The following is a 22,078-nucleotide window of genomic DNA, read 5'->3' as shown; positions in this document are numbered from 1 at the left end:
GGTGGGTGGGAGGGCCCAAGGACAATTCCATCTTGCACCTCTTTTTTCTTTTATTTTTCTTTGCGTCATGTGCTGTTTGGGGAGGGTTTTTTGGAAGGGACATCCTGCGTGACACTGCAGTGCCACTCCTAAATGGGCCCGGTGTTTGTGTCGGCCACTAGGGTCGCTAATCTTACTCACACAGCTACCTCATTGCGCCTCTTTTTTTCTTTGCGTCATGTGCTGATTGGGGAGGGTTTTTTGGAAGGGACATCCTGCGTGACACTGCAGTGCCACTCCTAAATGGGCCCGGTGTTTGTGTTGGCCACTAGGGTCGCTAATCTTACTCACACAGCTACCTCATTGCGCCTCTTTTTTTCTTTGCGTCATGTGCTGATTGGGGAGGGTTTTTTGGAAGGGACATCCTGCGTGACACTGCAGTGCCACTCCTAAATGGGCCCGGTGTTTGTGTCGGCCACTAGGGTCGCTTATCTTACTCACACAGTCAGCTACCTCATTGCGCCTCTTTTTTTCTTTGCGTCATGTGCTGTTTGGGGAGGGTTTTTTGGAAGGGACATCCTGCGTGACACTGCAGTGCCACTCCTAAATGGGCCCGGTGTTTGTGTCGGCCACTAGGGTCGCTTATCTTACTCACACAGTCAGCTACCTCATTGCGCCTCTTTTTTTCTTTGCGTCATGTGCTGTTTGGGGAGGGTTTTTTGGAAGGGACATCCTGCGTGACACTGCAGTGCCACTCGTAAATGGGCCCGGTGTTTGTGTCGGCCACTAGGGTCGCTTATCTTACTCACACAGTCAGCTACCTCATTGCGCCTCTTTTTTTCTTTGCGTCATGTGCTGTTTGGGGAGGGTTTTTTGGAAGGGACATCCTGCGTGACACTGCAGTGCCACTCCTAAATGGGCCCGGTGTTTGTGTCGGCCACTAGGGTCGCTTATATTACTCACACAGTCAGCTACCTCATTGCGCCTCTTTTTTTCTTTGCGTCATGTGCTGTTTGGGGAGGGTTTTTTGGAAGGGACATCCTGCGTGACACTGCAGTGCCACTCCTAGATGGGCCAGGTGTTTGTGTCGGCCACTAGGGTCGCTTAGCTTAGTCATCCAGCGACCTCGGTGCAAATTTTAGGACTAAAAATAATATTGTGAGGTGTGAGGTATTCAGAATAGACTGAAAATGAGTGGAAATTATGGTTTTTGAGGTTAATAATAATATGGGATCAAAATGACCCCCAAATTCTATGATTTAAGCTGTTTTTTAGGGTTTTTTGAAAAAAACACCCGAATCCAAAACACACCCGAATCCGACAAAAAAAATTCGGTGAGGTTTTGCCAAAACGCGGTCGAACCCAAAACACGGCCGCGGAACCGAACCCAAAACCAAAACACAAAACCCGAAAAATTTCAGGCGCTCATCTCTACTGTGCAGCCGAGCTCTGCAAAAACATTTTGTGCAGTTTCTGAGTAGGCCTGAACTTACTCAGCCCTTGCGATCACTTCAGCCATGTGGGCACTGGTATTATGTAGTGTTAGGACTGTTGATATCGGAGAAGCCGTGAAGTATCTAAGCAGCTAAACATGTGTTTGCAAACATGTGTGACTAATTCTCTGAATTTCTATTACCAGATAGGTTCAGGCATGGATACAGGTAATTTTTAGTGTCCTAGGGGGAAATTTAGGGGTGGGGATTTGCACCCCCCCCCCCTTTCTGTCTGTTGTTTGTCTGTGACCCCTCCCCCTTTCTAGCACCTGATATATAATTATCTCCAGGAATGACCGAGCAACTGCCATTGTTTGTCTGCATGTGTGTGAGAGGCATTGAATGGGAGCAGTATTTGGAAGGCATGCTGTACCTTGTAGTGCCAATGGGAGATCCTGGGGGTGGCTCCCGGGTAAGTTAGCTCTCTGTCTGGATGTGTTTTAGTAATAGCCTTTATCATAAGGCCTACTGTGACAAATTACATGGCCCTATGTGGGCACTGCTGTTATGTAGTGTTAGGACTGCTGATATCAGAGAAGCCATGAAGAGGCTCAGCTGCTAAACATGTGTTTGCAAACATGTGTGACTAATTCTCTGAATTTCTATTACCAGATAGGTTCAGGTATTGTTACAGGTAATTTTTAGTGCGCTGGGGGGAAATTTATGGGTGGGGATTTGCACCCTCTCCCCACTTTCTGTCTGTTGTTTGTCTGTGACCCCTCCTCCTATCTAGCACTTGATATATAATTATCTCCAGGAATGACCGAGCAACTGCCATTGTTTGTCTACAACAGAATGATTATCAGCAGACTACACTGATGTGATCACAATGCGCCAAGGTGGCGCCGAGATCCCTCTCGCAATGAGGATTTCATGGGAAAGTCAGTGATAGTAAATGACCATATGGAAGTGTTAACAGAGAGTTAGCGGAGAGTGGTTGGGAAAACGCATGCATGTCACTCAGGGGGCGCTTTAATAGAGGAGGAGGCCTGTGTCCAACCTCCTCCGTTTGGGCCCCCTCCTCTCTGCCGGGAGCACAAGGCTCATCCTCTACTGCACATGCACAGATCTCCCAGAAAATGGCGCGCCGGCCATTTTCCCAGTGATTTCTCTACTGAGCATGCGCAGAACTCTGTGAAAATGGCCGCTGCGCCACAGAGTTTTAACAGCGCCAGTGACGTCGGCGGAGAGGTGAGTATTAAAAAACGGGTGCAGCGTGTGCGGTGTGGGACTCCCGTGGACTTAGGGGCCTGTGTGTGCACACATTATAGATACCCCAGTGGTGTCATTGTTGTTTTATGGTCATGTAAGTATATGCAGTTAGCTGCGATCATGAATGCAGAGAAACATGGTGCCAGCATCACTACTGCTGTGCCCAGTCTGCGTAGCCACAGGGCTACCCTTGCAGTCGATGTTCTCCTTTATTGTGTATAGGCTATGTATGCAATTGCGAATGAGTCTGCGATAGCTCTGGTGGATGTCTATTTTCATTTCCGGACGTCAATTTCACTTGCTAACATTAGCAGTTCTATAGCCTAGAAGAGCGCAAATTAAATTGCATTTGCATACAAACATGTATTATGCCATTACATTGGTCCTATGGTGCCCCCCAAATAGACACCACGTACTGACATGAAGGAGAAACAGCCAGAAGCAGCATATTTACATTAGAGTCTGTCTGCTGCTGCTCCTCCTCCTCCTCCCTCCATGTTAGTGTTACACTGGGAGTGTGGCACTGGCTTTGATGCTGCAGACAAGACTCATAGTCCCAGTACGAGGAGTCAAGGATGTTGCACGATGTCCCACCTGCTCAAGTTAGGCTGGGTACACACCAGACATATCAGTGGACCCGTCGTCGCATCAACTGAGCGATTCAGGTATACAGTTACTGATCGACCTCTCAACGTGTCGGCCCTATCATTCAGCTGGACAGGCATTTGAATTTGCCCACTGAGGTGTGACATCAGTCCCTGCAGCCAGTGTAAGGGCGGTCGACGTACCGCTCATACACACAACCAAATGCGCCAGTATATCTTTACATAGTAACATAGTAACATACTATTAATGAGGTTGAAAAGAGGCAAAATGCCCATTGGGTTCAACCTGTATTGTGTATTAAGCCGAGTTCATTATAATGTCCCTGCTGAAGTAATGTTTTATGTCTAGTTAACAACTGCAGCTCATGTCCCTCCCAGATTATCAATGTCAATATTTTAAATGCTATAACCTTAGATATCTTTTTCAGCCAGAAATTTATCCAATCCGTTTTTAAATGCATATACAGAGTCCGCTATTACCACCATCTCTGGCAAGGAATTCCAAATCCTTATTGCCCTAATAGAGAAGAACCCTTTCCTACGTTGCGTATGGAATTTTCTCTCCTCTAGGCTCAGCGAATGCCCTCGTGTCTTATACAGAGTTCTTTTAATAAACAATTCCTCTGATAACTCTTTGTAATGACCCTTTACATATCTGAAGATATTAATAATGTCTCCTCTTAAACGCCTCTTTTTCAGTGTATACATATTCAACCTAGTAAGCCTTTCCTCGTACTCTAGTCCCTCTAGCCCTTTAATCAATTTAGTAACACGCCTTTGAACCCTTTCGAGTTCACCGATATCTTTTTTATAATGTGCCCAAAATTGAACACAATATTCCAGGTGCGGACGTACCAATGATTTGTACAGCAGTAGGATTACACTCTCATCCCTTGTCTCAATTCCCTGTTTTATGCACACTAGCACCTTACTTGCCTTCTTTGCTGCACTTTGACATTGTATACAGTTATTAAGCGTATTATCAATGAGTACCCCCAAATCTTTTTCCAATACTGTTACCCCTAGAATACTGTTACCCCAAGATGGATTGCCCCCACAGCGCTTATAGCACCGCCGCCCATACTGCTGACACCACCACCCTGCCGACACTCCCGCACTGCCGGCACCCCCACACTGCCTGCACTTTTGCACTAGGGGCACTGCCAGCACTCCTGCACTGAGGACACCTCCCGCACTGCCGACACTGCTGGCACTCCTTCACTGAGGACACTTCTGGCACTAGCACACTGCTGGCACTCCCACACTGCCGACACCTCTGGCACTCCCACACTGCCGACACCCCTGCACTGAGGACACTGCCGACACTCCTGCACTGAGGACACCTCTGACACTCCCGCAATTGCCAACACTGCAGGCACTCCTGCACTGCCAACACTGCTGGCACCACCGCACTGAGGACACTGCTGGCAACCCTTAACTGCTGACACTGCTGGCACCAGTGCATTGAGGACACCATTGGCACCCTTGCACTACTGACACTGCCGGCACCACCGCACTGAGGACCCTTGCCCTGCTGACACTGCCATCACCACCGCACTGAGGACACTGTTGGCACCCTTGCACTCCTGACACTGTCAGCACCACCGCACTGACACCGCTGGCACCCCTGCACTACCAACACCACAGCATTGAGGACACCGCTGGCACCCCTGCACTGCCGACACTGTTGGCACCACCACACTGAAGACACTGCTGACAACCCACTGATGACCCTCTGTCACAGTAACTGCACTATTGGTGTATCTATATCCTCAATGAATCTGACCTGCACTGTAACCCATACTGTATCTGGCCCACACTGTACCCGACCCACATTGTATTTGACCTGCACTGAAACCCCCGCTGTATCCAACCTACACTGCATCCGACCCGCATTGTATTTGATCAGCACTGTATCCAACCCACACTGTATTTGACCTGCGCTGTATCCAACCCACACTGTGTCCGACCTGTGCTGTATCCAATCCACACTGTATTTGGTCTGCACTGTGACCTGCACTTTATCCGGCCCACGCTGTATCTGACCCACAATATATACAACTCACAGTACATGTGACCCGTAATGTATCTAACCTGCACTGTATCTGACCTTGCACTGTAGCCAACCCTCACTGTATGCAACACGCGCTGTATCTAACCTGCACTGTAGCCTACACTGTATCTAACCCACACTGTATCCGACCTGTACTGTATCCCAAACTGTATCCGAGCTGCACTGTATCTCACACTGTATCTAACCTTGCGCTGTAGCCAACACGCACTATATCTAACCCGCACTCCGACCTGCAATGTATCCAACCCACACTGTACCCGCACTGTATCCGACCTGCCTTGTATCCACCTGCATTGTATACAACCCACACTGTACCCGCACTGTATCCGACCTGCCTTGTATCCACCTGCACTGTATCTGACCCAAACTGTAACCTGCATTGTATACAACCTGCACTGTAAACCGCACTGTGTCTGACACGCACTGTAGCTGACCAGCACTGTAACCTGGTCAATATTTATCTGTGTGTCCCAAAGTAATCCGCACTGTACTACGCAGGTACAGAATGCTGTTTTTTTGTGATTCGGGAGAATCTGGGGAGCTGCTCAACAAAATGGCTAATTGATCGGGGCTTTACATGGGCACAGAGTGCCAGTCATCAGTGACCCAGGGCACCCAAGTGGGAGGTACAGACTGGGCACTGAGAAGAGGCATGTGCTGGGGCATGTGTACTTGTGTAGGGGGCATCAATGTCTGCTATTTTACACATGGTTTTGTGGTTTCTTTGTTTTTTGCTGTATGGTAACTACTTTAGAGCAATGATATTGTATACACGATTCTCAGGTATTTTCTGTGTTAGATTGTTTTCTATTGATAGTACTTGTGAGTTGGTTTGATTGGTTAATGATAATACACTATTAATTTGTAAAACATTTGTAAACATAAATAACTGTCGTGTGTTTGTGCCACTGCTCTGTTGCTTAGTTTAACCAGCAGGGCCGGTACCGGGGCTTCTTGCGCCCCGGGCGGCATTAGGAGGCATGGCTTCATACAGGGGGCGTGGTCAGTTACGCCCCCTGTACTGTAGTAGGATGTGCGGTGCGCGATGACGTCATCGCGCACCGCACAGCAAAGGTCCTTTCGACGAAGGAAAACTAGACGCTAAGCGTCTAGTTCCCTTCGTGGAGAGGACCTTTGCTGTGCGGTGCGCGATGACGTCAACGTGCACCGCACATCATTACAGTAAAGGTCCTCTCCACGAAGGGAAACTAGACGCGTAGCGTCTAGTTTCCCTTCACAGCGGGCAGCGGCAGCGGGGGGCACAGCAGCAGTGGATCTTGCCATGGTGCGGCGCCCTCCGGATGGCGCCGGCGCCCTCCGGAAGGCGGCGCCCCGGGCAAAAGTCCTGCTTGCCCGTGGCAAGATCCGCTACTGTTAGCCAGCCTGCCTTTGGCCTATGTTGGAGAACAATATTGTAAGGTGTGAGGTGGTCAAAATTTAATGGAAATGAGTGAAAATTAATGTTATTGAGTTAATAATATCGTAGGAACAAAAATACCCCCAAATTCTGTTATTTTAGCTGTTTTGATGATTTTTTCAAAAAAATCCAGATCCAAAACCTAAACCCAAAAGGGTGGTTTTGGCAAAACCAAGCTATATCCAAAACATGAGCGGAGATCCAGATCCAAAACCAAAACACAAAACCCAAAAAGTGTCCGATGCACATCTCTAATATTTAGACACGTATTTAAATTAAAATCAAAAGAAAGCTGAAGTAGCAGGGACTAGCATAGCTTTAGTACATTAGTTTCTCCATAGTGCAATCCATACCAGCAAGACTGCTTTCCCTACTGACAGGGGACACTGTAATCCCTATCACGTCTTGTTTTATTATTAATACATAGCAACTCATAAAGCCCAAAAGCATACCCTCCAACATTTTACACATTAAAATTGGTACAAATTAGGAAAGGGGCATGGTCACGGGGAAAGGTGATGTGGCCACGCCCCCTTTCCTATACTTTTAATGGAAGTTTGGGGAGCCAAAAATCGGTACAGACCATAAAAAAGGTACTGTACCTGCTTAAAAGGTACAGTTGGAAGGTATGCAAAAGCAAGGTCAGAACAGAAGAAATATTATTGTGTTAATGGACACTATGGCTCTCATTCCGAGTTGATCACTAGCTGCAGTTGTTCGCAGCGCAGCGATCAGACTAAAATTCGGCACTTCTGCGCACGCGCGACGCACTTTCACAAAAGCCAATGCAGTTTTACACAAGCTCTAGCGACGCTTTTCAGTCGCACTGCTGGCCGCAGAGTGATTGACAGGAAGTGGGTGTTTCTGCGGGTGGTAACTGACCATTTTCGGGGAGTGTGTGAAAAAACGCAGGCGTGCCACATAAAAACGCAGGAGTGGCTGAGGAAATGTAGGCATGGCTGGGCGAACGCAGGGCGTGTTTGTGACGTCAAAACAGGAACTAAATAGTCTGAAGTGATCGCAAGCTAGGAGTAGGTCTCGAGCTGCTCAGAAAATGCACAATCTTTTTTTGTAGCAGCGCTGCGATCCTTTAGTTCGCACTTCTGCTAAGCTAAGATACACTCCCAGAGGGCGGCGGCTTAGCGTTTGCACTGCTGCTAAAAGCAGCTAGCGAGCGATCAACTCGGAATGAGGGCCTATGTTATTCATCTATTTCCCAGGGACAAATACCTGGGACTTTCCCTGGAAATTAGGAACAATTGGAAACCATATATTGCTGTAATGTAAGTCAGTGTTAATATCCGTAGATGTCCCAGGTAATGTGTAATCATCTCTAACCCCTTCACCCTAAGATTACAACTCTGCTGACAACTGGACTAAAACAATAAAGTCATACCTATTCCCCAGAAAGTGAAATACAAGAAAGCTAAGTACCTTAGCAGCAGGAACAGAGGCTTCTCAGTGCAGCTGCAGGACTGAAGGCTAGATAGCTTCCATTGCCTAGCAACAAGACAAGCAACAACAAGGCCTAATACTGAATTACAAAGTACACTCCGCCCTCATGCGACTACAGCTCACACCTATCTCTGGCCAGTTCAGACTCTAATCTTTTAAAAGTAAAAAGCAAAGACACTCCATGATTCATGACCCTTGCAGAATTCTCTAATGCATATATTTTATTGTGCAATTTATTATAGCAACTACTTCTCAAGCAATTCCACGGACTATTCAGAAGTTGTTTCCAATCATGACACACAGGATCAGATAATAATACTGTATGTTCTAAACTTGGATGCACAGCCACTTTGCTGGCTGGTGAGTGCGTTGAACTAAACAGTAGGCTACAGTACAATATTTTATTTTTGTCTATACTTTTAATGTGCTGCGTGTCTGAGACTATTAGATGACAGCACCACATTAACCTCTACCATCACCTTGTTCTGAACTACTGTTATTAGAGATAACCTTTTATTTCACCTCCCATATATAATGACCAACCACATTCTAGGGATCAATCCTGTGATGAGACTCAGACCTTTTAAGTGTCTTTGATCATTTTCAGAAATGATTTGCTGTACATTATGTTTTGTGTTATAGAAGGTCACTGCTGCAGATATATATGTATTAAAATGACTTACAACTACAGTATAAGGAGTAGTGATGTGCACCGGACATTTTTCTGGTTTTGTGCTTTGGTTTTGGATTCGGTTTCGCGGCCGTGTTTTGGATTCGGACGCGTTTTGGCAAAACCTCACCGAAAATTTTTTGACGGATTCGGGTGTGTTTTGGATTCGGGTGTTTTTTTCAAAAAACCCTAAAAAACTGCTTAAATCATAGAATTTGGAGGTCATTTTGATCCCATAGTATTATTAACCTCAATAACCATAATTTCTACTCATTTCCAGTCTATTCTGAACACCTCACACCTCACAATATTATTTGTAGTCCTAAAATTTGCACCAAGGTCGCTGGATGGCTAAGCTAAGCGACACAAGTGGCGACACAAACACCTGGCCCATCTAGGAGTGGCACTGCAGTGTCAGGCATGATGGCACTTCAAAAAAATAGTCCCCAAACAGCACATGATGCAAAGAAAAAAAGAGGCACACCAAGGTCGCTGTGTGACTAAGCTAAGCGACACAAGTGGCCGACACAAACACCTGGGCCATCTAGGAATGGCACTGCAGTGTCAGGCAGGATGGCACTTCAAAAAAATTGTCCCCAAACAGCACATGATGCAAAGAAAAAAAGAGGCGCACAAAGGTCGCTGTGTGACTAAGCTAAGCGACACAAGTGGCCGACACAAAGACCTGGCCCATCTAGGAGTGGCACTGCAGTGTCAGGCAGGATGGCACTTCAAAAAAATTGTCCCCAAACAGCACATGATGCAAAGAAAAATGAAAGATGGAATTGTCCTTGGGCACTCCCACCCACCCTTATGTTGTATAAACAGGACATGCACACTTTAACGAACCCATCATTTCAGCGACAGGGTCTGCCACACGACTGTGACTGAAATGACTGGTTGGTTTGGGCCCCCACCAAAAAAAGAAGCAATCAATCTCTCCTTGCACAAACTGGCTCTACAGAGGCAAGATGTCCACCTCATCATCATCATCCTCCGATTCCTCACCCCTTTCACTGTGTACATCCCCCTCCTCACAGATTATTAATTCGTCCCCACTGGAATCCACCATCTCAGGTCACTGTGTACTTTGTGGAGGCAATTGCTGCTGGTGAATGTCTCCACGGAGGAATTGATTATAATTCATTTTGATGAACATCATCTTCTCCACATTTTCTGGAAGTAACCTCGTACGCCGATTGCTGACAAGGTGAGCGGCTGCACTAAACACTCTTTCGGAGTACACACTGGAGGGAGGGCAACTTAGGTAGAATAAAGCCAGTTTGTGCAAGGGCCTCCAAATTGCCTCTTTTTCCTGCCAGTATACGTACGGACTGTCTGACGTGCCTACTTGGCTGCGGTCACTCATATAATCCTCCACCATTCTTTCAATGGTGAGAGAATCATATGAAGTGACAGTAGACGACATGTCAGTAATCGTTGGCAGGTCCTTCAGTCCGGACCAGATGTCAGCACACGCTCCAGACTGCCCTGCATCACCGCCAGCAGGTGGGCTCGGAATTCTTAGCCTTTTCCTCGCACCCCCAGTTGCGGGAGAATGTGAAGGAGGAGATGTTGACGGGTCACGTTCCGCTTGACTTGACAATTTTCTCACCAGCAGGTCTTTGAACCTCTGCAGACTTGTGTGTGCCGGAAAGAGAGATACAACGTAGGTTTTAAATATAGGATCGAGCACGGTGGCCAAAATGTAGTGCTCTGATTTCAACAGATTGACCACCCGTGAATCCTGGTTAAGCGAATTAAGGGCTCCATCCACAAGTCCCACATGCCTAGCGGAATTGCTCTGTTTTAGCTCCTCCTTCAATGTCTCCAGCTTCTTCTGCAAAAGCCTGATGAGAGGAATGACCTGACTCAGGCTGGCAGTGTCTGAACTGACTTCACGTGTGGCAAGTTCAAAGGGTTGCAGAACCTTGCACAACGTTGAAATCATTCTCCACTGCGCTTGAGTCAGGTGCATTGATTCCCCCTCCTTTGCCTATATCGTGGCCAGATGTATAGGCTTGAACGGCCTTTTGCTGCTCCTCCATCCTCTGAAGCATATAGAGGGTTGAATTCCACCTCGTTACCACCTCTTGCTTCAGATGATGGCAGGGCAGGTTCAGGATTGTTTGGTGGTGCTCCAGTCTTCTGTACGCGGTGGCTGAATGCAATTCTTCGGGCCACCGACAGCATCTCTTGCACGCCCCTGTCATTTTTCAAATAATTCTGCACCACCAAATTCAATGTATGTGCAAAACATGGGACGTGCTGGAATTTGCCCAGATGTAATGCACGCACAATATTGGTGGCGTTGTCCGATGTCACAAATCCCCAGGAGAGTCCAATTGGGGTAAGCCATTCTGCGATGATCTTCCTCAGTTTCCGTAAGAGGTTGTCAGCTGTGAGCCTCTTCTGGACAGCGGTGATATAAAGCGTAGCCTGCCTAGGAACGAGTTGGCGTATGCGAGATGCTGCTACTGGTGCCGCCGCTGCTGTTCTTGCTGCGGGAGGCAATACATCTACCCAGTGGGCTGTCACAGTCATATAGTCCTGAGTCTGCCCTGCTCCACTTGTCCACATGTCCGTGGTTAAGTGGACATTGGGTACAACTGCATTTTTTAGTACACTGGTGAGTCTTTTTCTGAGGTCTGTGTACATTTTCGGTATCGCCTGCCTAGAGAAATGGAACCTAGATGGTATTTGGTTCTCTAGTTGCCTTTGAATTAACGGTGGATACCGGAACCACGTTTCTCACCGCCCAGGCTGCCAAGGCCTGAGTTATCTGCTTTGCAGCAGGATGACTGCTGTGATATTTCATCTTCCTCGCAAAGGACTGTTGGACAGTCAATTGCTTACTGGAAGTAGTACAAGTGGTCTTCTGACTTCCCCTCTGGGATGACGATCGACTCCCAGCAGCTACAACAGCAGCGTCAGCAGCAGTAGGCGTTACACTCAAGGATGCATCGGAGGAATCCCAGGCAGGAGAGGACTCGTCAGACTTGCCAGTGACATGGCCTGCAGGACTATTGGCTTTCCTGGGTAAGGAGGAAATTGACACTGAGGGAGTTGGTGGTGTGGTTTGCAGGAGCTTGGTTACAAGAGGAAGGGATTTAGTGGTCAGTGGACTGCTTCCACTGTCACCCAAAGTTTTTGAACTTGTCACTGACTTATGATGAATGCGCTGCAGGTGACGTATAAGGGAGGATGTTCCGAGGTGGTTAACGTCCTTACCCCTACTTATTACAGCTTGACAAAGGCAACACATGGCTTGACACCTGTTGTCCGCATTTGTGTTGAAATAATTCCACACCGAAGAGGTGATTTTTTTTGTATTTTGACCAGGCATGTCAATGGCCATATTCGTCCCACGGATAACAGGTGTCTCCCTGGGTGCCTGACTTAAACAAGCCACCTCACCATCAGAATCCTCCTTGTCAATTTCCTCCCCAGCACCAGCTACACCCATATCCTCATCCTGGTGTACTTCAACAGTGACATCTTCAATTTGACTATAAGGAACTGGACTGCGGGTGCTCCTTCCAGCACTTGCAGGGGGCATGCAAAGTGTGGAAGGCGCAAGCTCTTCCCGTCCAGTGTTGGGAAGGTGAGGCATCGCAACTGACACAATTGGACTCTCCTTGGGTATTTGTGATTTAGAAGAACGCACAGTTCTTTGCTGTGCTTTTGCCAGCTTAAGTCTTTTCATTTTTCTAGCGAGGGGATGAGTGCTTCCATCCTAATGTGAAGCTGAACCACTAGCCATGTACATAGTCCAGGGCCTCAGCCGTTCCTTGCCACTCCGTGTCGTAAATGGCATATTGGCAAGTTTACGCTTCTCCTCAGACGCTTTTAATTTTGATTTTTGGGTCATTTTACTAAACTTTTGTTTTTTGGATTTTACATACTCTCTACTATGACATTGGGCATCGGCCTTGGCAGACGACGTTGATGGCATTTCATCGTCTCGGCCATGACTAGTGGCAGCAGCTTCAGCACGAGGTGGAAGTGGATCTTGATCTTTCCCTATTTTAACCTCCACATTTTTGTTCTCCATATTTTAATGTGTGGAATTATATGCCAGTATCAATAGCAATGGCCTACTACTATATATACTGCGCACAACTAAAATGCACCACAGGTATAGAATGTAGATGGATAGTATACTTAATGACGACACAGAGGTAGGTACAGCAGTGGCCTTCCGTACCGTACTGCTATATATAGTATACTGGTGGTCACTGTGTCAGCAAACTGCAAAACTAAAATGCACCACAGGTATAGAATGTAGATGGATAGTATACTTAATGACGAAACAGAGGTAGGTACAGCAGTGGCCTTCCGTACTGTACTGCTATATATAGTATACTGGTGGTAACTGTTTCAGCAAACTGCAAAACTAAAATGCACCACAGGTATAGAATGTAGATGGATAGTATACTTAATGACGACACAGAGGTAGGTACAGCAGTGGCCTTCCGTACCGTACTGCTATATATAGTATACTGGTGGTCACTGTGTCAGCAAACTGCAAAACTAAAATGCACCTCAGGTATAGAATGTAGATGGATAGTATACTTAATGACGACACAGAGGTAGGTACAGCAGTGGCCTTCCGTACCGTACTGCTATATATAGTATACTGGTGGTCACTGTGTCAGCAAAACTCTGCACTGTACTCCTCCTATATAATATTATATATTATACTGGTGGTCCCGACTCCCCAGTCCCCACAATAAAGCAGCACACTGAGCACAGATATGGAGTGTTTTTCAGGCAGACAACGTATAATGGTGGTCACTGTCAGCAAAACTCTGCACTGTACTCCTCCTATATAATATTAATTATACTGGTGGTCCCCAGTCCCCACATTAAAATAAAGCAGCACACTGTGCACATATATGGAGTGTTTTTCAGGCAGACAACGTATACCTGTGGTCAGTGCTTAAAGTGGTCCTAGAGAGGTGGTGGAACTCACCCCCCTTCCCACGGAGGCAATTCAACAAAGGTATTGCGCGCGCCGTAGGCGCGCGCCACAAAAAGGGGCGTGGTCTAAAAAAAGGGGCGTTTTACACAATAGTAATAACGCCCACAGTAGTTGCACCCCATAATACACATAATGCCTACAGCAGTAGCACCTCTTATACAATGCCCACAGTGGTAGCGCCCCTTATATAGAGGTCATAGTAGTGGTGCCCCTTATGCAATGCTCGCAATAGCAGTGCCCCTTATGACCCCAGGATGGATGCCCCTTATGAAGTGCCCCCTTTACAATGCCCTCATTAGTAGTGCCCCCAGTAGTAATGCCCTTAATGGTAATGCCCCCAGTCGTTTAGCCCCTGTAGTTATGCCCCCTTGTAGTTTAGCCCCCAGTAGTAATGCCTCCAAGTAGTAATGCCCCCAGTAGTTTAACCCCTGTAGTTACGCCCCCAGTAGTAATGCCACTGTAGTTATGCCCCAAGTAGTAATGCCCTCCTGTAGTTTGCACCCAGTAGTAATGTCTCCCAGTAGTAATGCCCCCAGTAGTAATGCCCCCAGTAGATGCCCCTCTGTAGTTTGCCCACCAGTAGTAATGCCCCCCCCAGTAGTAATACCCTCCTGTAGTAATGTCCCCCAGTAGTAATGCCCCCCAGTAGTAATGGCCCCCAGTAGATGCCCCTCAGTAGTAATGCCCTCCTGTAGTTTGCCCCCTTGTAGTAATGTCCCCCAGTAGTACTGCCCCTCAGTAGTCTGTCCCCCAGTAGTAATGCCCTTCTGTAGTAATGTCCCCCAGTAGTAATGCCCCCCAGTAAATGCCCCCCAGTAGATGCCCCTCAGTAGCTTGCCCCCCAGTAGTAATGCCCTCCTGTAGTTTGCCCCCTTGTAGTAATGTCCCCCAGTAGTACTGCTCCTCAGTAGTCTGTCCCCCAGTAGTAATGCCCTTTTGTAGTTTGCCCCCTGTAGTTTGCTCCCAGTAGTAATGTCCCCCAGTAAATGCCCCCCAGTAGTAATGACCCCAGTAGATGCCCCTCTGTAGTTTGCCCACCAGTAGTAATGCCCCCCCCAGTAGTAATACCCTCCTGTAGTAATGTCCCCCAGTAGTAATGCCCCTAGTAGTAATGTCCCCCAGTAAATGCCCCCCAGTAGATGCCCCTCAGTAGTAATGCCCTCCTGTAGTTTGCCCCCTTGTAGTAATGTCCCCCAGTAGTACTGCCCCTCAGTAGTCTGTCCCCCAGTAGTAATGCCCTTCTGTAGTAATGTCCCCCAGTAGTAATGCCCCCCAGTAAATGCCCCCCAGTAGATGCCCCTCAGTAGCTTGCCCCCCAGTAGTAATGCCCTCCTGTAGTTTGCCCCCTTGTAGTAATGTCCCCCAGTAGTACTGCCCCTCAGTAGTCTGTCCCCCAGTAGTAATGCCCTTCTGTAGTTTGCCCCCTGTAGTTTGCTCCCAGTAGTAATGTCCCCCAGTAAATGCCCCCCAGTAGTAATGACCCCAGTAGATGCCCCTCAGTAGTTTGCCCCCCCAGTAATAATGCCCCCGTAGTAATGACCTCTCAGTAGTTTGCCCCCCAGCTGCTACACAAATAAAAAAAATTAAAAAAACACAGCACACACCATACTTACCAAGCCCCGCTCCGTGTCCGGCCGCTGCAGTCCTCTCGTCGCCCGCTCCTCTGCACTATGAGAGAGACGTTAGACCTGCATTAGACCAGGGGTAGTGTCTTGTGCGGCATCAGTCCAGTGAACAGTCACAGTGGTGGTGTCCTCTGCTGCCATATATCCAGTGTAGCTGTATAAGTCCCTTTCAGTGTTGCTGTGTGTTGCTGTGTTGTCCTGCATCAGACCAGTGGTAGTGTCCTAGCCATCAGTCATTCCAGTGACCAGACAGTCACAGTGGTATACGCTGCTGCTATATGTCCACTGCTGATGTATAATAATAACAATAACAACAACAACAAGTCCCTTACAGTGTTGCTGTGTTGTGCTACATCAGACCAGTGGTAGTGTCCTGGCCATCAGTCATTCCAGTGACCAGGCAGTCACAGTGGTATACGATGCTGCTATATGTCCACTGCTACAGTTTTATAATAATAATAATAATAACAACCAGAATTCCCTCACAGTGTTGCTCTGTTGTCCTGCATCAGAGCAGTGGTAGTGTCCTGTGCATCAGCCATCAGTCATTCCTGTGCCGCATATTGTGTTATATAACTCCAGAAAAATAATGGAGAACAAAAATTTGGAGGATAAAATAGAGAAAGATCAAGAACCACTTCCTCCTAGTGCTGAAGCTGCTGCCACTAGCCATGACATAGACAATGAAATGCCATCAATGTCGTCTGCCAAGGCCGATGCCCAATGTGATAGTAGAGGGCATGTAAAATCCAAAAAGCCAAAGTTCAGTAAAAGACCCAAAAAAAGAAATTTAAATGGTCTGAAGAGAAACGTAAACTTGCCAATATGCCATTTACGACACGGAGTGGCAAGGAATGGCTAAGGCCCTGTTCATGACTAGTGGTTCAGCTTCACATGACGATGGAAGCCCTCATAACTGAGACCTTGACACTTATGTTGGTGTTAGACGTCATACAACTACCTCATTGCAATTCTTTTTCTTCTTTGCATTATGTGCTGTTTGCTGCCTTTTTTTATATCTGCCCTCCTGTCTGACACTGCAGTGCCACTCCTAGATGGGCCAGGTGTTTGTGTTGTCCACTTGTGTCGCTTAGCTTAGTCATCCAGCAACCTCAGTGCAGCCATTTGGCCTAAAAACAATATTGTGAGGTGTGAGGTGTTCAGAATAGACTGGAAATGAGTGGAAATGATTGTTATTGAGGTTACTAATACCGTAGGAGCAAAATTACCACCAAATTCTGTGATTTTAGCTGTTTTTATGTTTTTTTCAAAAATCATCCAGATCCAAAACCAAAATCAAAACACGAAAGGGTGGTTTTGGCAAAACCAAGCCAAAACCAAAACACGAAAGTGGAATTAGAACCAAAACACGAAAAGTGCCAGCCGCACATCTCTAGTATATACAAATACCGTATTGGTTGTCAGTCTTGTCAGTATATATAGGCTGACCATATTATCCCTTTAACCTGGGACACTCATGAATTACACAGGTTCTGTGGCTGCTTAAAACCAGGTGAAATGCAGACTTGTAGTCAGCCAGCCACAGAACCTGTGTAATTCATGAGTGTCCCAGGTTAAAGGGATAATATGGTCAGCCTAGTATACACAAATATTGGTTGGCCGTCATGTCAGTATATAGGCACATACCACTCTTGTCCTCCCTGCCTGCCACCAGACAGAAACAACTGCCATACTAACCCCCCATTCTGCCAGAAACCCCACCTGTCCCACTTGCCATTACCCGTCCAACATATTAATTCTCACTTCTTGGGCACCAGAAGCTCTACCTGCAACACTCACCATCTCTAAAATCAGATATCCCACCTTTCAGGCTCGCCCTTCCAGACTACAGACACCATACCTACCACATTCTGTCAGTGGGTATTGTGATCTTTGGGTGGCATTATCCAATATAAGCCTATGGTCGCCCTAAACCTAAAAAGTCCACCTACCGCAAAGGACAGCTGTTATTGGGAGAGCTGATCTTTGCGATACAATCGCATTTGTAAATACATACAGTATGGGATTAGTATTGTGACAGAACCACATAGACAAGGTAAAGTCCAACTCACTTTATTTTCCACCACATACAGGTGCGATCAGTGGCCGAACTAGCGAGCGGTGGGCCCATGTCCACCCCCTCACCCCTGGAGAGGATCTGGTGAGGGGGACCTGCTCAGGGCCAGGGAAATGGATACCTAGCAACAGTGCCGTAATTAGACATTTTAGCGCTGTGTGCAAGAAACGGCATCAGAGCCCCCCTCTATGTAAAACAGGGGCGGTGCGCGCCGTAGGTGCGCGCAAAAAAATAGGGGCATGGCTTCGTGGGGAAGGGGCATGGCCACGAAATAATACCAATTCATATAACGGTGCACAGTAGTCTCCATTATTCAAATTATGCCGCACGGTAGCACCACTACACCAGGTAGAGCCCCTTTTACACCTTACGGCGGACAGATTCCCCTTTTTACACATTACAGCAGACGGCGTCCCCTTTTTTACACATTACGGCAGACAGCGTCCCCTTTTTACACATTACGGCAGACAGCGTCCCCCTTTTTACACATTACGGCAGACAGCGTCCCCCTTTTTACACATTACGGCAGACAGCGTCCCCATTTTTACACATTACGGCACACAGCATCCCCTTTTTTACACATTACGGCAAACAGCGTCCCCTTTTTTACACATTACGGCAGACAGCATCCCCTTTTTTACACATTACGGCAAACAGCGTCCCTTTTTTACACATTACGGCAAACAGCGTCCCTTTTTTACACATTACGGCAAACAACGTCCCCTTTTTTACACATTGCAAACAGCGTCCCATTTTTTACACATTAAGGCAGACAGCGTCCCCTTTTTTACACATTACAACAAACAGCGTCCCCTTTTTTACACATTACGGCAGACAGCGTCCCCTTTTTACACATTACGGCAGACAGCGTCCCCCTTTTTACACATTACGGCACACAGCGTCCCCTTTTTTACACATTACGGCAAACAGCGTCCCCTTTTTTACACATTACGGCAGACAGCGTCCCCTATTTTACACATTACGGCAGACAGCATCCCCTTTTTGCACATAACTGCAGACAGCGTCCCCTTTCTACACATAACGGCAGACAGCGTCCCCTTTTTACACATTACGGCAGACAGCGTCCCCTTTTTACTCATTACGGCAGACAGCGTCCCCCTTTTTACACATAACGGCAGACAGCGTCCCCTTTTTTACACATTACGGCAGACAGCGTCCCCTTTTTTACACATAACGGCAAACAGCGTCCCCTTTTTTACACATTACGGCAGACAGCGTCCCCTTTTTTACACATTACGGCAAACAGCATCCCCTTTTTTACACATTAAGGCAGACAGCATCCCTTTTTTACACATTACAGCAAACGGCGTCCCCTTTTTTACACATTACAGCAGACAGCGTCCCCTTTTTACACATTACGGCAGACAGCAATCCCCTTTTTACACATTACGGCAGACAGCGTCTCCTTTTTTACACATTATGGCAGACAGCGTCCTCTTTTTTACACATTACGGCAAACAGCGTCCCCTTTTTACACATTACTGCAAACAGGGTCCCCTTTTTTACACATTACGGCAGACAGCGTCCCCTTTTTTGCACATTACGGCGAACAGCGTCCCCTTTTTTACACATTACGGCAGACAGCGTCCCCTTTTTTACACATTACGGCAAACAGCGTCCCTTTTTTACACATTACGGCAAACAACATCCCCTTTTTTACACATGGCAAACAGCGTCCCCTTTTTTACACATTAAGGCAGACAGCGTCCCCTTTTTTACACATTACAACAAACAGCGTCCCCTTTTTTACACATTACGGCAGACAGCGTCCCCTTTTTACACATTACGGCAGACAGCGTCCCCCTTTTTACACATTACGGCAGACAGCGTCCCCTTTTTTACACATTACGGCAGACAGTGTCCTCTTTTTTACACATTACGGCAAACAGCGTCCCCTTTTTTACACATTACGGCAAACAGGGTCCCCTTTTTTACACATTAAGGCAGACAGCGTCCCCTTTTTTACACATTACGGCAAACAGCGTCCCCTTTTCTACACATTACGGCAAACAGCGTCCCCTTTTTTACAAATTACGGCAAACAGAATCCCCCTTTTTACACATTAAGGCAGACAGAATAGATAGATAGATAGATAGATAGATAGATAGAATAGATATACTTACTGTTTCTGCTGGCTCAGGCTCCTCATGCAGCTTCTGGCCGATCCCGGGCAGGGGAGAAGAAGGAGGAGGAAGGGGGACTCAGGAGCCGCAGCAGCGCAGTGTAATTGGTGGAGGAGCTGCTGCTTTCCCTCTCCTTCACCATAGGCTGCCCTCCACCGCTGTGAATGCTGGGAAGCGCATCCCAGCATTCACAGCGGCGGAGGGCAACCTATGGCGAAGGAGAGGGACAGCAGCAGCAGCGCCTCCACCAATTACATAGCGCTGCTGCGGCTCCCTCCTCCACCTCCATCTTCCTCCTTCCCCCCGTAGCCAGTGTGCTCCTCTCCTCGGCGGCGGTGGTGGTGGCGGCACACAGCGGCAGCCAGGTGGCATGTAATGAGTCAGATTGACTCATTACATGCCACTCTGGCTTTGGGCCCCTTGACAGTGGCGGGCCCCAGTGCAAGGCACTGCTTGCACTGGCGTAGTTCCGCCACTGGGTGCGATCCATACTAAATAAGGCTTAATATTTTATTGTTTACATATAAAGCCTCCACGTTGTTTCATCTGCTAGCATTTTGGTTACTCTGATTTGAAATCTTAAAAAAGTTATCAGCTCCGTTATTTGGTGTAATCTTTAAAGTATTGCTCTTTGGCAGGGGGTGGACAAGCGCCACTCACTCACATGCTGATACAATGTCAGGCATCCTTTTCTCAACTCCCGACCAGGGCCGTAACTATGCGTGTGCCAGTGGTGCCTGGCAAACAGCGCAGTCGCCCTGAGGGCACAATTGTCAGCGACATTGTAATGAGTCAATCTGACTCATTACAAGCCGCCTGTGTGTGTGCTGCCTCTGGACCAAGAAGAAGAGCAGCGCACTGTAATTGGTGGCGACGCCGCTGCAGCTGTCCCTCTCCTTCCACATTGGCAGGCCACCGCCGGGGAGCCGGGAGAGAGGAGACATCCCGCCCAGCAGCGGCAGCACCTCTGCCGCCTATCCAGAGACCCTGTGCTCCACCGAACTGGCCGCGTGAGTTCCTCACTTTCCTCCTGTCATTGGTAGTGCCCTCTCCTGTGGTGGTGCGGTGCTCTCCATAGAGAAGGGCAAGTGGGAGAGCCGCTGGCGTGTTTTCTATGTCACTTTCACATGTATAGGTGTACGCTGTATGGGGAGCAGAGAGGTCATCTGCAAGGGGTACAGCGTGGGCAGGTAAAGGGCAGATGAGAGGTGTCGGGGTATCTGTTAACATAAGCCTTGTACCTCTGCTGTTTGTAAATGTCAAATTGCTTTCTAACCAATATTTAAAATGCCCGCTCGAATATATACTGTGGACGCCTGCGCATCTTATTACCATGTGCTATGAATGTGCGCTATACATCGCAAAACACTGCATCCCATAAGAGAAAACAATACACCCACACATTATCTGAGTTCCAAAGCTCATTATATTTGTTATTAAAAGGATATGTATTCAATATATCTCAATGTACAGTATATATATATATATATATATATATATATATAGTTACATGGTTACAATTTACACAGTAAGCAGTTAATACAAACTAATTCAAATACATACATGGCCAGCGATACAATTACCATATCTTGCTCAAATAAAGTCTCCACTCCATATTACTCTCTCTCTCTCAGTAAAATCATGCAGCCACTGGACTGTCAGCATCTCCATCATCATCTGGGATGAAAAGAACAGCCAGCTCTTGTGTCTGCAATCAGCTATATACTATGTAGTTTGGGGGAGTGCACAGACTAGTCTAGGGGAGGGAATTTTCTCATTCATGATGAGTCATTGGTCAGTTAATATGCAAGTCTTGAAGACATCAAAAGGGCTGGCCTGAGTTTCCTGTCTATCACATGCTTTGAATGGAATCCTTTTGTTCTCATCAGAATTGTGGCTTTATATTTCTACATTCAATCATAACTACTCATAGCAATGTGCTACAACTCAATAACAAGCATCAAATTAATCTACACATTAATCTGGTTACTGTAACACCAAACACGACATGTCCATCTTGCTCTGCTCCAATAATACACTGCTCCTCCCCCTTCCACATCCATGAGGTTTACACAAGATGGTGTACACGCCATGTGGCTAGGCCAAAATGGAGGACAGACCATGCGGCTCCTTTGTCACAAAGAAATCACACTCCATACAGGCACCAATGTTACTTTAGGCCTGAGTTTAAAAATATACACATTTTCTCAGCATGCTAACACAGCTATATCATGGCTATGCAGCAACTTTTAAATGTACTTTAAATCTACTTAACAGATAAACAATCCAATCCGAATCAAACACAATATGACTTATTTGAACTTTGTTTTGCAACAATAAAAA

General features: G+C 47.1%; 1 protein-coding gene across 6 annotated transcripts in view; it reads right to left on the bottom strand.

Annotated features, from left to right (window-relative positions):
- The window catches only part of TTC12 (tetratricopeptide repeat domain 12), a 344,406-nt gene that overhangs the window by 300,512 nt on the left and 21,816 nt on the right, over positions 1 to 22,078 (bottom strand). For 5 of the 6 annotated variants that reach the window (XM_063943178.1, XM_063943181.1, XM_063943180.1 and 2 more), the window contains exon 1: positions 8,215 to 8,295. The exons of the other annotated variant lie outside the window; for it this stretch is intronic. The gene's annotated coding sequence lies outside the window, so the exon portion shown is untranslated. Of the gene's footprint in view, positions 1 to 8,214; positions 8,296 to 22,078 lie in introns of those variants that run through there. 6 annotated transcript variants of the gene reach the window in all.

This window comes from Pseudophryne corroboree, chromosome 10 (genome assembly GCF_028390025.1).
Source record: "Pseudophryne corroboree isolate aPseCor3 chromosome 10, aPseCor3.hap2, whole genome shotgun sequence".
Taxonomy (NCBI): domain Eukaryota; kingdom Metazoa; phylum Chordata; class Amphibia; order Anura; family Myobatrachidae; genus Pseudophryne; species Pseudophryne corroboree.
The sequence above is the reverse complement of the archived record's forward strand: the minus strand, read 5'-3'. Positions and strand labels throughout refer to the sequence as shown.